Below are 16,003 nucleotides of genomic sequence, written 5' to 3' on the forward strand. Positions count from 1 at the left end.
TTAGTATACTAAAAAAGAATAAAAAAAGCATAAAAAGTTCAAGTGATCCCCCGAGGCCACAGAGCAAATAACCAAGCATTGGCCATGGTTGGTTTATTTCATGTATATGGACGCAAGCAGGTCAATTTTTAACACCAAATGAATACATGGAAGTAAAGAGGTAAATTTTTAGCTCAAAAGTCCCCTTTTTAAAGTCCTTCACTCAACACAGAAAACAAAGTTAGGAAAACTTGACCTTTAATAACAATGATCTAAATGGAAGTGATAATGGAGGAATACATGAAGAATAAGTTTAATATTAAGACTTATCTTGGCTTCTAATGGGGATATAGTCATATACAATGGACTCTTTTTCATAGATCTTTTTCTCTGTAATTATTTCCTTGTTCTTTTTGTTTGTTTGTTTGCTTTTTAAGAAAAGCACAGAATTTTAGATTGGGAAAGGATCTCCTCATTCAAAAGAGATCAATTAGACTAATGGAGATGAAGAGACTTACCTAGCATTGCTCAGTGACAGAAGCTGGACTAGAATGCAAATAATTACCACTACGGGGGAATACAGTGCACAGTAGATAACATCCATCCTGTGAATTAGGAAGAATTCATGTTCAAGGCCATGCCTCTGAGAGATACTGAATGTGTAACCCTGGGCTAGTTACTTGATTTCTTAGTCTCTATGTGACCAAAAAACTCAAAGAAGACTTGTTACTAATTTACATTGGTAGAGGGACCTTTTATACTAATGAAATCAAAGGTCAGAGCCAAATATACATCTACAAATGTACCTAAATAGTATATACATGCATGTATAATACACATAGAAACATAGGTATGTATACAAGTACATATATAGACATATATATCTGTGTGTGTGCATGCATGTGTGTATTAATCTTGAAGGAAGGAAAAGAATTGAAATAGGATATTCCAAGGAGAAGAAATAGCATGAGTAAAGACAGGGAGGAAGGGCAGTTTGAGCAAAAGTTTTGAGCCAAGAAAAAATGGATGTGGTTGGGCAAAGAATTAGTGTTGGGACAAATGGCAAAATGCTTTCCCCATATTTATTACTATAAATTGTAGGGGACCAAATAATGTGTCTTAAATATTTAAAAAAGCTATAAATAGACATTTCTGGCAATAAAAAAGGCAGGATTTCCTAGGAGTCTATCCTAAGGGCATGTAATAGAAGGAATGTTGGGGCTTGGAAGCAACAGGGATCTGGGTTTTATTGTTTTGAGTATTAGTATTTTTAAATTATAATTTACTGTGTTTTAAACAATTTTCTTCTGTTTTATATCAGTTATAGAATTGTTCCGGGACATTCTTTTTGCTAGGAAGCAGCATGGTCTTATACCTTAAGTGCATAAGAGGCATAAGTGGTAGACCTGGAGACAGAAAGCCCTGGATCTAAATTTTACTTCTGACCCTGCAAATTATTTGACTTCTCTGATTCTTAGCCTATATATATTCTAGTACCAAACACACAAGATGGTTGTGAGACTCAAATAAGATAATGTATGGAAAACACTATGAAAACCATACTGTACTATATAAACACCAGCAATTATGATATAGCCAATACCTTTACATTCCCTTATTCAGTAACACAGTTTTCTTGTGCAATTGAACTATTGGAGGTAGAATAATGATATGGAGGTAGAGTAATGGATAGAGTATTAGACCTAGAGTCAGGAAGATATGAGTTCAAATACTACCTCAAATAATTACTAGCTGTGTGATCCAGGGCATATCACTTACTTAGCCTCAGTTTTCTCACCTGCAAAGTCGGGGGGGGGGGGGCGGTAGCAGACCTCTAAAGTCCCTTCCAGGTTTAAATGAATGATTATATTATGATCCCAGTTGTACATACATACACACACACACACACACACACACACACACACACACATATATATATATATATATATGTTTGTTTTTTTGCATGTTGTTTCCCCCATTAGATTGTAAGCTTTTGAGGACAGGATTATCTATTGAATCTTTTTTGTATCCCTAGAGCTTAGAACAGTGCCTGGCACATAGTAACTGCTCAATAAATGTTTATTGATTGATTGCAAGACTACAGATAAGGAGGGAACAAACTGTGGAGGAATATTAACATTTTAAATATTCAAGACATTTGGCTAAAAAGGGATATTTTGTCAGTACTTCTTCCTTTTGTGAAAGCTATATATTATATTATTAAACTTGAGCAATCCTCTGCAACAACATTTGCAAACTAAAACTCAAGAACTAATTGATAATAGGGACTTCTGGTTGTAGAACCAAGATGGCAGAGTAGAAAAGCACTCAGATGAGCTCTCCCAATTTTACCTTCTAAATAACTTAAAAATAATGTCTCAAATAAAATTCTGGAGGGCAGAGCCAACAAAATGTCAGGGGGAGACATTTTTCCAGTCTCAGAAAACATAGGAGGTTGGAAAGTGAGATCTATGACATAGGTGATGAGACTGATCCAAAATCCATGTGGATGAAACAGAAATACCAATAGTGGGACTAGTTGGTACAGATAGAAGTTGTGGTAGCTTTGGGGGCTCCCAAGCCAGAGATGGTAAAGGGACCCAGCATGTACTAGGACAGGGTACAGGACCAGATACAATTTAGCAACTCCATTGCCTGTACACACTTCTGGATCATAGTATAAAGGCAGAGAGGAAAACTTTTGATCGAGAGTGAGTGGGAACCCTGAGGAGCAGTATCAATAATATTATTTCTGGTCCCAAGGGAGGAGGGACCTAAGGAGCAGTATGGATTACAATCCTAAGGGATCAGGAGTCATTCCTTGGTAAGCACCAGAGTGCAGACCAAGAGAGCAGTGACTACAGCTCTTCCCAGATTATACCACCTTGGAAGAACAGAAAACTTCCAAACCCCAGAACTAGGTCTGAAACAAGCAGTGTGACAAAGCCTGAAGCTTGAGACAGAACCCCTCCCAGCCCTCCACTTCCCGCAATGGAAAGAGTTTAACATTAGTATAAAGTTCAAAGTCAAGAAATAGGATGGAAAATGAGCAAACAAACAAACAAACAAAAAATAATTAGGAGCACAGGAAGCTAATTACAGGTAACAGGGAAGATTAAGATTTAAACTCAGAAGAAAACAATGAAGTCAAAACAACTACAAATAAAGCCTCTAAGAAAAAATATGAATTGGACATAAGCCAAAAAAGAATTCCTGGAAGAGGTTAAAAAATATCTCCAAAATTAAGTAAGAGTGGTCGAGGAAAAATTAGGTAAAACAATGAAAGCAAATGAAGAAAATTACGAAAAAGGCAGTTAACAATTACCTTGGTTTTAAAAAAGGCACAAAATACCAAAGAAAATAACAGCTTAAAAAACAGAATTGCTCAAATGGAAAAAGAGATATAAAAGCTCATTGAAGAAAATAATTCCTTAAAAATTAGAATTGGTCAAGTGGAAGCTAATGACTGCATAAGGCAGCAAGAAACAATAAAACAAAGTTGAAAGAATGAAAATAATAGAAGAAAATGTGAAATATTGGAAAAATGATTAACCTGGAAAATAGATCAAAGAGAGATAATTTAAGAGTTATAAGATTATCTGAAAACCATGATCAAAGAAAGAATCTAGACATCATTTAAAAAAAATAAGGAAAACTGCTGCAATATCCTAGAACCAGAGGGTAAAATAGAAATGGAAAGAATCCACAAATCACCTCCTGAAAGAGATCCCAAAATGACAACTCAAAAGAATATTCTTTTTTAAAAATTTGTTTGTTTACTTTTAGTTTACAACATTCAGTTCCACAATCCTTTGAGTTTCAAATTTTCTCCCCCTCCCTCTGTTCCCCCAACACCCCCCGCCCATGGCAGCATGCAGTCAAATATAGGATCTACAAATACCTTCACATTAAACATTAGTCAGGTTGTAAAGAAGGATTATAACCAATGGAATGAACAATGGGAAAGAGGAAGCAAAACAAAACAAGAAAAAGAAAGAGAGCAAGTAGTTTGTTTCAATCTGCATTCACACTTTGTCACTCTTTCTCTGGATGTGGCTATCTCTTTCCATCAGGAGTCTTTTGGAGTTCACAACAATATTCTAAACAAGTTCCAGAGCTCCCAAGTCAAAGTGAAAATACTTCAGGCAAACAATAAGAAATCATTCAAATATTGTGGAACCACAGTCAGCATCACACAAGATTTGTCAATTAACATGTTAAAGTAGTAGAAGGCTTGGAGTATGATATTTCAAAAAGCAAAAGAACTGGGGTTACAATCAAAAATATCCTACCCAGCAAAACTGAGCATAATCCTTCATGGGGAAAATGGATATTTAATGAAATAGAGAACTTTCAAGTATTCCTGATGAAAAGACCAGAACTAAATAGAAAATTGACTTTCAAATACAAGACTTGAGAAAAGCAAAAAAGAAAAAAAAACAGATAAAGATGAAAGGAACCATAAGGGACTCAATAAAATTCAACCATGTACCTTTCTATATAGGAAGATGATACATGTATCTTCTAAGAACTAGATCATTATCAGGACAGTTAGAAGGATTCTACATACAAAGAGAGTGTATGGGGGGAGTCAGTTATGTTGGGATAATATTTTTTTTAAAAACAGGTTGGCAAGAAAGAAGGATGGCTTGGGAGAAGGGGGAAAATGATCTCACATGAAAGAGGCATGTAAGGAAGAGTGGAGGGGAAAGTAGTTGGGGGTGGGGAAAGGCAGGCAATGCTTGAACCTCACACATATCTAAATTGGTTCAAAAAGGGAAACATACACCTATGTACATACATATAAACATAATATATATACTCAACTGGTGATAGAAATCTATCTTACCCAATAGGAAAGTAAGGCAGGGAAGAGGATATGAGAAAAGGGATAAAAGGGAGAGTAGATAAAAGAAGGCAGTGGTCAAAAGTAAACATTTTTTTGGAGGGGGTAAGGCAAGGCAATTGGTGTTAAGTGACTTGCCCAAGGTCACATAGCTAGTAAGTGTGTCAAATGTCTGAGGTCAAATTTGAACTCAGGTACTCCTGACTCCAGGGCTCTATTCACTGAGCCACTTAGCTGTCCCAAAACACTTTTTAGAGAAGAATAAAAGGGAGCACATTGATAAACAGAAGAAAAGTAGATGAATGAATAGTTTGTAATCATAATTGTAAATGTGAATGGGAAGAACTCACCCATAGAATAAAAATTGAGAGGAAAATGGATTAGAAGCCAGAATCTAAGAAGTTGAAAAGATTAACAACTTCAGCAAAGGTGCAGGATATAAAATAAACTCACAGAAATCTTTAGCATTTCTATATACTACCAATAAGACCTAGGGGGATGAGATAGAAAGAGAAACCTCATTTAAAATAAATGCAGATTGTACAAAATGTTTGGGAGTCTATTTGCTAAGACAAACCAATATGAACACAAAAACAAAACATTTTTCACACAAATGCAGATCTAAACAGTTGAAGAAATATTAATTGCTTATGGGTAGACCAAGTCAATATAATAAAAATGGCAATCCTACCTAAGTTAATTTACTTATTCAGTGCCATGCTAATCAACTGCCAAAGAATTATTTTATAGAACTAGAAAAATATAGCAACAAAATTCATCTGGAAGAACAAAAGGTCAAGACTATCAAGGGAATCAATGAAAAACATATTAAGGAAGGCAGCCTAACAGTTCCAGATTTCAAATTACATTACAAACTTGTAATCATCAAAACAATTTGGCATTGGCTAAGAAATGGAGTCAATGGAATACACTAATACACAATAGACAGTAAAAAAAAAAAGAACATGGTAATCTAGTGTTTGATAAACCCAAAGATTCAAGCTCTTGGGGTAAGAAACTCACTATCTGACAAAAAAATTGTTGTGAAAACTGGAAAGAAGTTTGGCAGAAATTTGGCATAGACCAACATTTCACACTTTCTACCAAGATAAGGTCAAAATGTGTAAATGGTTTAGACATAAAGAATGATATCATAAGTAAATTAGGAGAACATGGAAAAATGTACTTGTCAGATCTATGGATAAGGGGAAAATTTATAGCCAAACAAGAGATAGAGGAGATTGTGTCAAGTAAAATAGATAATTTTGATTGCATTAAATTAAAAAGCTTTTGTTTTTCTTTTTTGGCAAAGTTAATGCAATCAAAATTAGAAGGAAAACAGGAAACTGTGAGCAAATTGCAACAAGTTCCTCTGATGAAGGTCTCATTTCTCAAATATATAGGAATTGAGGCAAATTTATAAAAATAAGAACCATTTCCCAGTTGATAAATGGTTAAATGACATGAACAAGCAGTTTTTAGAAGAAGAAATCAAAGCTATCCATAGTCACATGAAAAAAAATATTCTATATCATTAATAATTAGAGAAATGCCAATTAAAACAACTTGGAGGTACCATCTCATACATATCAGATTGGTTAACATGACAGAAAAGAAAAAGGACAAATGCTGGAGGGGATATGGAAAAATTGGGACAACAATGCAATGTTGGTGAAGTTGTGAACTAGTCCAACCGTTACGGAGAACATTTTGAAATTATACCCAAAGGACTACAAAAATGTGCCTACGCTTTGACCTAGCAATTAGGTATGTATCCCAAAAAAGATCAAAGAGAAGGAAAAAGAACCTACTTGTACAAAACCATTCATAGCAGCTCTTTTTATAGTGACAAAGAATTGAAAATTGAGGGGATGCTCATCAGTTGGGGAATGACTGAACAAATTGTGGTGTATGATTGTGATGGAATACTATTGTTTTAAAAGAAATGACAAGGGGGGCGGCTAGGTGGTGCAGTGAGTAAAGCGCCAGCCCCTGGGTCAGGAGGACCTGAGTTCGATTCTGGCCTCAGACACGTAACACACAAAAACTAGCCGTGTAACCTTGGGCAAGTTACTTAACCCCAATTGCCCTCCAAAAGGAAAAAAAAATGACAAGGGGAATGGTTTCAGAAAAACCTTCAAAGACTTATATGAACTGATACGAAGTGAAACTAGCAAAACCAGATTATTGTACACAGCAGCAATATTATAAAGACGATCATCTGTGAAAGACTTAGCTATTCTGATCAAGACAATTTTCCGGGACAATTCCAAAGGGCCCATGATGAAAAATGACATCTGCCTCCAGAGAGAACTGATGAACTCTGAATATAGATTGAAGCAGTTTTTTTTTTTGCTTTATTTTTGTTTGTTTCACTTTGTGTTTTCTTTTGCAACATGGCTAACATGGAAATATATTTCATATGACCTCACATGTATAATTGAAATCAAAGTGCTTATCTTCTCAAGGAGGGGGGAAGGGTAGTATGGAGAGAGAGAATTTGGAACTCAAAAGTTTAAAAAATTATTGTTAAAATTTTTTTACACATAGTTGGGATTTAACAAAATTTTTTAAATAGCTAATTGATAAATATCATAAGAAAAAAACAGAAATAAAAGAGAACTCCCCCTCTTCCCAACTGATAGGCTAAACAGGACCTATAAGCAGTATCTTTAATCTTCCATTAACTTCTGATAGGCAACTTTTGGAAAACTAAATGTTGCATAGAGATCTGACTGGCTTCAAGAAGAACCATCGGGTTCAAGTTTCTTTTTTGATGCATAGTGACGATGTGACCCTTGGTAAGACCTTCTTACTTCTCCAGGAAGCTCTTTAAGACTGTAATTTGGGGGTACCTAGGTGACGGTGAACAGAACACTGACCCTGGAGTCAGAAGAATCTGGGTTCAAATTCAGCCTCAGACACTTGACACACTTACTAACTGTGTCACCTTGGGCAAATCACTTAACCTCAATTGCCCTGTCTTCCCCCCTCCAAAATAAAAACCACTGAAATTTACCAGTCAAGGGATATCCCAGAGCCCTCTCTAAATGGCTCCAGATTGTCTTAATTTTCAGTGTGAAACACCTTGGAAATCAGCAATCACTACAAATCAGGGCTTGATTTATTGTTTTGTTGATGGTCTAGTTGAAACTTATAAAAGTGATTAAGAGAAAATGTTTTTTAAAATGTAGATTAAACTTAAAAGTATGCCCTGTGTACTTTTTCCCCCCACAGAAAACCAGTTATTAAACATCTATCAGCACACTCCTTCACATTTACAACGTTAAGAAAAGGTTCTCATGGGAAGCTACCTATGTCAATGAAATGAGAGGCACATTCTCTATACCTAAACAAGCCATTACTTAAACAGGGAAAGACATTTTAGAATTGCAATTTTCATATTAACCAGTACCCTTCTAATTATCATTGAGGGTACCTACCTCGGCACAGAAATATATGTAAGTATATAATAGGTCATTTGTAAAAAAATAAATAAATAAAAATACAAAGAGGAAAACCCCAAACCTCCATGTAACCACAAGACTGGCTAGCTGTTTTTCAATGCTTCTTACTCAAAGGGGTCACAGCTCCATTTTTGGTCAATACACCTGGGAGCAAATAATCTAAATTGACAGGGTCTGAATTACAGCAGACTGAGACAGCTCCTATACAACTAGTTTGAACAACTGAGTTTTTTCAGAGGAAAAAAAACAGTTTAATTAAATGCTTTACCACCATGCAAACATATCCTGTGGTTCATGTGCCCTGAATACTGACCTTCAGGTAGCTAGGATTCTGAAGCTTTGGTTCCCCTCTTTTATTCTGTGCTGTAGAATTTTTTTTTGTCCTCAAAATAAAATGTCTTGAACCTGTTGAATCTGCCATAAAAATTAAAGGTGATAATATATATTTTTTTCTTTTTGGAGAGGGGAAGGCAGGGCAATTGGGGTTAAGTGACTTGCCTAACATCACACAGCTAGTATTAAGTGTCTGAGGTTAAAGGTGGTATTACTTTAGTATGTATACATATCTGTGTGAATGTAGATTGTATATAGTCTACTAATACTGATTGTAGATTCTTTCATAGACAGATGGTCTTAAGGAGTTTTGATTGAAAAAAAATTCTTGTGAAGAACTATAGTCATGAGTTTCTTTGCACTTAGCTAGATTGATCATAGCATTTAGAACTAAAAAAAATATATATCTTAGATGTCATCTAGTCATAGAATGCGGAGGGATTTGGTGGTGTCCAGTCCCTCTGACAATGGTTCAAGCTCCCACTGATTTTTATATTCCCTCAATTTTAGGGGTCTCTAGTACCCTAGTTCAATTTAACTTCTTAACACTCAGATTCCCTTTTACAAAGAAATAATTCAAAAGTGTAGAAAGATTAACATTCAAAACAACCCCATAACACTTGAGCGTCCCTACATCCACTTGGTTTCCAGGGAGAGGAGTGGCATTGGGTTTAGCTTAAAAATTCCTGTAGGGCATAGCCCCACCATAAGTCCAAAGGCTTCCCTTTGGCTTGTTTCTCAGCACTTATCCTTTCTTTAGTCTTGCCTGCTATGTTGGTAGCAACATCAGTCCTAGAATCCTGGATCCAAATTGTTCCTACAATTCTGAAAAAGAAGGTCACGGGCAAATGGAATCCATGAGTAAGAGGACTTTGGTGCAGTTTGAGAAAGGAATTCCACAGTAGCCATGTCCTAAAAGCTACAGGTCACTGTAGCAATGAAAAGGTTAAGTAGAATCATCTTTCCCCCAAACCCTCTGCAAACAGGAACGCTACAGGAGACATCCTGAGTAACTTTTGTTTTTGTTTTTTAAGAAGAAAAAGCAGTAACCTTTACTAGGGTGTGCATTCTTTGGGGATGAATTTCTGGAACACCGTCATCCACACTGGTGCCACTCTGCTAAAAAACAAACAAACAAAAACCTGTTTTAATGTTCAAAAACAAACTAGACCCCAAAAGGCTAAAATTAAAATTAAAAGGCTTAAATTAAATTCCCTTACATTCCCAAAGCTCTGCTTGAGACTGACTGTTGATGTTTTTTTTCAGGAAGTAGAAAGCAAGCCTTCCCTTCCAGGAAGGGAGCATAAGTTGGGGCAAGATTTGCAGCTGGGGGGCTGATAATAAAGGGTAAGAAGACCCAAGTGTCCATTCAGTGCCAGCTCTGGGAAAGCTGGTTTGAGGCTTCAGGGTTGTTCAAGACTTGTTTTGCAATTTCTTAGTTTATCAACCTCATCACTAGATTGGCCTGAGGGTGAAGAATTTTTCAGCTACAGCTACTATTGAAAGGCCAAGTCAGAGATGAATTGGGATCAGCATGGGTGAGCAGCAAGCGGCAATGCCACAAGGATGAAATCACTGGCCATCAAAGTATTCAAATGTCTCAAATAAACACTAAAAAATCAACAGAAATGAAATAAGGGCATCTAACTGTAGATAAAAATCTGTGATGTCTAAAAATTCAGTCAGCAGACAGGAGAGGAAGCTGATGTCATGGACAGAGACACGGCCTTGAAGCCATGAAGATTTGAGTTCAAGACCAACTTCTCTGGGCCTAATTTTTTCATCTGTAAAATGAGACTTAGAAGTCTTTTCTAGCTCTAGATCCGTGATCCATAATGTCTCTGTGACCTCAAGCATGTCATTTTACTTCTGTTTGCCTCAGTTTCCTCAACTATAAAATGGGGATAATAATGGCATCTACTTTTCAGGGTTGTTGTGAGGATCAAATAAGATAATATTTGTTTGTAGGAGAGAAGGCAAGGCAGTTGGGTTAAGTGACTTGCCCAAGGTCACACACTAGTAAGTGTTAAGTGTCTGAGGCTGATTGGAACTTAGGTCCTCCTGACATCAGGACTGGTGCTCTGTTTGTTGTGCCACCTAGCTACCCAGATAATATTTATTTTTAAAAAGTGCTTAGTACACAGGGTGACTAGGTGGTGCAGTGAATAGAGCACCAGCCCTAGAATCAAGAGGACCTGAGTTCAAAGCCTGCCTCAGTCACTTAACACTTAACTAGCCATGTGACCTTGGGCAAGTTATTTAACCCCAACTGCCCTCCCCCCAATAAAAAAATTAAAAGAACTTAGTATAGTGCCTGGCATATAGTAGGTGATTAGAAATGGTAGCTATTATTGTTATTGTTATTATTACTTAACCTCTCAATGTTCTAGGTTATTTTCTAAGAGTATATATAAACTGCAGAAAAGATGCCAGCCTGCATTGGTAGAAGAGGTTTCCTCACCCAGGAATTCTCTGTATCAGTGAAATCATAGGTCTAGTTCAGAACTCATTCAATTCATTAGAAGGTTTCCATTTTATCTGATTAGCCTAGTATCTAGTCATTTTGCTTCTTCTAATAAGTTCATAAGGAACTATATTAATAGGCTTAAGAAAGTAAGTTTTTCTCTTTGTATGAAAATAAGAAGCCTGAACAGCTAGCGGGTACACCTTGATTCCAAAAATTGAGACAATGAATAAAATCAAATTTATTATTTATAAGTGAGTCTTGAGTTGTTTTGTTGGTTTTTTTGGAGGGGGGCATTTTCGTTCAATAGTTGTTCAATCACGTCCAAATTTTCCAACTCCATTTGGTGTTTTCTTGGCAAAGATACCGGAGTGGTTTGCCTTTTCCTTCTCCAGCTCATTTTACAGATAAGGAACTGAAGCACATCTGGTTAAGTGACTTGTCCCAAGTAGGGGCAGCTAAGTGGCACCATAGATAGAGTACAGGGCTTGACATCAGGAAGACTCATCTAACACTAGCTGTGTGACCCTGGGCAAGTCACTTAACCCCGTTTACCTTCATTCCTCATCTGTAAAATGAGCTGGAGAAGGAAATGGTAAACTACTGCAGTATCTTTGCCAAGAAAACTCCAAATATAGCCACAAAGAGCTGGACATGACTGAAACAACTGAACAATAATAACAACAACTTGAGAGTTTACTGGCAGTTATCTACTCTGCAGATATTCATGGAAAATCTTGCTTTTAAGTCCTGTGCTGAGCCAACTCTCGGGGAAAAGGAGAAGCATTGATTTATCTGGGGTGTCCCCTGCCTTCTCTTTGATTATCCTTTCCAACCTTTATGGTCCATGCACCTTTTGCACCCAAACTCCCCTTCTATAGCACACTCATGTTGCCTCTTCCTTGCTCAGAGATCCAATGCTGATGTCCTACCAACATCTTCTGATTTTTATGCATTTCTACTGGTGGTTCAATGGGCGTTCAATGGTGGTTCAGGGGCGTGCTGCCCCTGGAGTTAGGAGAACTTCAATTCAAATCTAGCTGCAGAACCTTGATAGCTGTAAGACCCTTTTCTGTTCTAAACCTCTGGCTTGCATCAAGTCAGGCCTGGAGAACCAAATGTCTTATTGTTATTATAAATTATCCCTTTGCTTTATTTGACTCCTTCAGTCCCATCGTTCTTGTCTTCTAAACTACCAAGTCCCTAAAAGACTACTTGTTTATTTCATACCTTGTCACTAGACAGTGGATGTATTGGCAGCATCTTCCTTGACGATAGTCATAGCCTCCTTATTGACACTTGTGACAACCTGTTCATTGCTAATGCAAAATAAAAGGCTGTGTTTTTCTCCTCTATGTCCATTAATTCCATGGAAGATATAGCTGTGAGGCAAAATTTCTTTATTAGAGTATACTTCACTCTAAGAAATCTTAGACCATTATGAGCCAAAGCTGCTGTGATTTTTTTTTAATGTTCTGATGATTGGAAAGAAAACTTCATATTCGTATTTTTTCTTAGGATAATGATAGCAGAGTGCTTTTTAACAGAACATCAACTGTGGTTTACAGTTGCCATAATGACTCTGTCTATTGTTTTTTTAAGATTATTCTGAGGGGAGGGGTGGTGACTCATCTGCAGCAGGTTGAAATCCCTGGATTCCTAACCAAAAGATGTGGCTTTATATCCTGGCTTTATCATCTCATTTGCCATGGGATTAAAACTGTATAATGGGGAGTGATATGGGTATTTGTTCCATCTGGCTATTGAGAAAAGTGCTTTATAAGCTGGAAAATGCTATTTTTGTTATTTATAAATTAATAATACATTAATATAGTTATTATTTAACTTGTATGTATGTCCAATACCTCCAGAATAATCATAAGGGAATTTAAAGGCACTGTAATAAATAAGCCTTGTGAGTTTCTTGTCTGGCTTTCACTGGCAAATGATAGACCCCAACCCAAGCCTTAATTACTCAGTTTTGGTTTTGATGACTCAGAGTGAATATAAATAACAATTGTTTCTGTTCTGGCCAGAAACTCTGAGGGTCTTCCCCTCCCTGATTGATTCTTTTATGAAGGCAAACTAGGCCATTTTTTTTTGCCTCGGTTCTTACCTAGCCTTTAACTATTGAATGGGCATTGCCCTCAGACAAACTGAGATTTGGGAAAGATCTTAGCTTAAAAAGACCAAGGTCTCCCACTGTATCAGGGCCATAGCCAATAATCTTGACCTATGTCTTGCCACTGTGCTCTGATGACCCTAGAGGAAAGAGTGAGGCTGATGACTTTGCACAACTCTGCCTCATTTAAATTCAGTTCATTCTCAAGTCATCACCCTCTTGATATCATTTGTCCTCTTTGAGAATGAAAAATGAACAACAATAATAATCTGGTGTCCTATTAAGGTCATCATTACTTGTGTGATTTGTAGCAAGCCACCTTCTCTAGACTTAATTTTCTTCATTTGCATGATGAAGGTGTGGGATTTGATGTCTAAGTTCTCTTCCAACTCTAAATTTATGGGATTGATTTTAGGAGCTTGGTTTGGACAGGCAGTTCTCAAACTTTTTGGTCTCAGGACCCCTTTATACTTAAGAATTATTGAATACCTCCCAGAGCTTTTGTGTAGTGGGTTATATTCATCTATACTTACCATATTAAATATTAAAATGTCTTAGTAATATTATGAAAGTAGTTTTGAACTTGTGGACTCCTTGAAAAGGTTAGTTAGTCGTCAATCAACAAATATTTGTTAAGTAACTTACTATGTGTCAGATACTGTGCTAAGCATTGGAAATACAAATAAAAGCAGGAAGATAGTCCCTGTCCTCAAGGAGCCTACATTCTAAAGAGGGAAGAGAAGGCATAAAAGGTAGCTGAAAAGTTAGGAGAATGTATTTGGGATGGGGTGGGGCATGGTAGAGATAATCCAACAAGCACCTTGGTGAAGGATGAAGACCTGGATGACCAGGCACCCTTCTTAAACTGGAGGTTTTAGAAGGAGCCATCCAAATCAAAGGGAGTCTGAAGGGGAAGAGAGTACTTCCATTGTCAATTTCAGAGTGGTCTTAGAGTGCAGCCTGGAGAGAAATTCCCAGGAATCCCAGGACCGCAGTTTGAGAACCACTGATAGAGAGTGTTCAGATTATGTTAGTGGCACAACACTAACTTGAAATGAGAACTGAACATTGTTTAGCCACTAAGAAAATTTTATTGGAAATCTGTGACTATCACCCAGACATGTAGTTGATTTCTTAAATACTTGTTCTCATAATTACCATTTCTAACATTGAGTTTCTTTGGAAATAACTTCATAGACCGAGGAACTTATCATCTATGATACATTTGTGTTGAAAACGCCATTAACTCAATAGTCATAACCTTTCTCTTTTCATAAATTCCACTTCATAACAACAATTAAATACTGCCTGAGATAGATTGCTAGGATTACATTTCTTGTGTGGCAGCTATTGTTTGTCTGAAGGCATATGATAATCCTTCTGACATGCTTGCCCCCTCAGACCAGCTATGGCAAGTGAAGTCACATGCTGCCGTGAGTATCTCTGGGAGAAAGCTGCATTTGTTTAAAAAGTGAACAGAGCTAATTCAGAAGGTATTTTAGGACAGCTTAAACGATCAGATCTCTTTTCAACAAGCCTTCCTCTAGCTTTTGTATGCTATGCAATTCTGCTAGGAAACAGAAAATGTTTTGATTCCCAATTTAGCAATTTTCATTTTGTGAGTTCAAAGGCTTTGAAATCTAGTCAGACTTTTTTCCCCTTCTTCTTCCATTCAGAGCAAGAATCTATGTCTGAGAGCATGTATCTATGACATGTGCTGCCAGAGCTCTGCATGATTCTGCTCTCTCTCCAAGGGTTTTGGTTGTATATAATTAATTGCTCTTAATACTTAACATCACAGCAATCTACATAAAAATGAGCAGGGATTGATCTTTTAAAATAAATAGAATATAAACTAACACAAACTCTCTGGAACACTTTATCCTACACTCCAGCTGAGCTTCAATTTTGTTTTTCTTTTACAAGCTTAAGAATACTATACATCTGTTGTTGTGTATGTGTGTGTGTGTGTGTGTTCATGCTCATGTGTATATGAGTGTAAAAGGGAGGCAGTACAGAAGTTAGGCAGGTTAATTTGGGATTGTAAATGAACACACATCTTTCCAAAGAAAATGTATCTTTTAAAAGTTGGTTTTAATTTCGGGAAGCCATGAAACATGTTGTTTTACTCTTTTAAAAAAAATTATTTTTGTTACCTTTTAAATTCCCAACTGTAACCTTCCCTCCCTCCCCACCCTGCAGCAGAGAAGACCACCATTTGACACAGATTTATAAATATACATATGCATATATGTGTGTATAATCCCACTATGCATATTTACATTTATCAGTTCTTTCTCTGGAGGTGGATACCGTCTTCCTTCATAGGTCCTTTATAGTTGATTACAGCATTTATAGTAATCAAAATCAACTTGGTTGTTCACAATTATTCTTCAAACAATATTGCTGCTCCTGTATACAATGTTCTCTTGGTTCTGCTCACTTCACTTTTTCATGATTTCATCTAAGTCTTTCCGTGTTTTTCTACATCAGCCAGCTCGTTTCTCACTGCTTGACTTCTTTATTCCTTTTATCTACCGTTTTAATTTAGCTCATCTGTAGGAAAAGTAGGTAGCTGCCAATATGCTATGATTTGTACTTCCTGTTCTCAAAGCTTCCTCTCATGAGCTGTCATTACACTTTTGAACCTTGTAGGCTTTGGGGTTTTCAAGAGTTCCTTTTGAAAATAGACCTGTATAGTGTAACCGTAAGCTAATTTTCATCTTACTCCCCACCTGGCCCCCCCCCTCCACCTTCAGCAAAGATGAGTTAACATCCAGTTGAGAGAAAGA

The 16,003-nt window shown here is 36.8% G+C and overlaps 1 protein-coding gene and 1 long non-coding RNA gene across 2 annotated transcripts in view; one reads left to right on the plus strand and one right to left on the minus strand.

The window, feature by feature from the left end:
• The window catches only part of ARHGAP6 (Rho GTPase activating protein 6), a 703,646-nt gene that overhangs the window by 249,101 nt on the left and 438,542 nt on the right, over positions 1-16,003 (plus strand). The window lies entirely within an intron of this gene.
• LOC138142071 (uncharacterized) overlaps positions 1-16,003 on the minus strand; it is a 123,020-nt gene that overhangs the window by 3,479 nt on the left and 103,538 nt on the right. Inside the window, exon 6 of the long non-coding RNA XR_011163338.1 lies at positions 9,676-9,744. This is a non-coding gene — a long non-coding RNA (uncharacterized lncRNA). The remainder of the gene's footprint in view (positions 1-9,675; positions 9,745-16,003) is intronic.

Source organism: Petaurus breviceps, unplaced genomic scaffold (genome assembly GCF_028583685.1).
Source record: "Petaurus breviceps papuanus isolate PSGF00001 unplaced genomic scaffold, PetGlider_PUasm1.0 90515, whole genome shotgun sequence".
Classification (NCBI taxonomy): domain Eukaryota; kingdom Metazoa; phylum Chordata; class Mammalia; order Diprotodontia; family Petauridae; genus Petaurus; species Petaurus breviceps.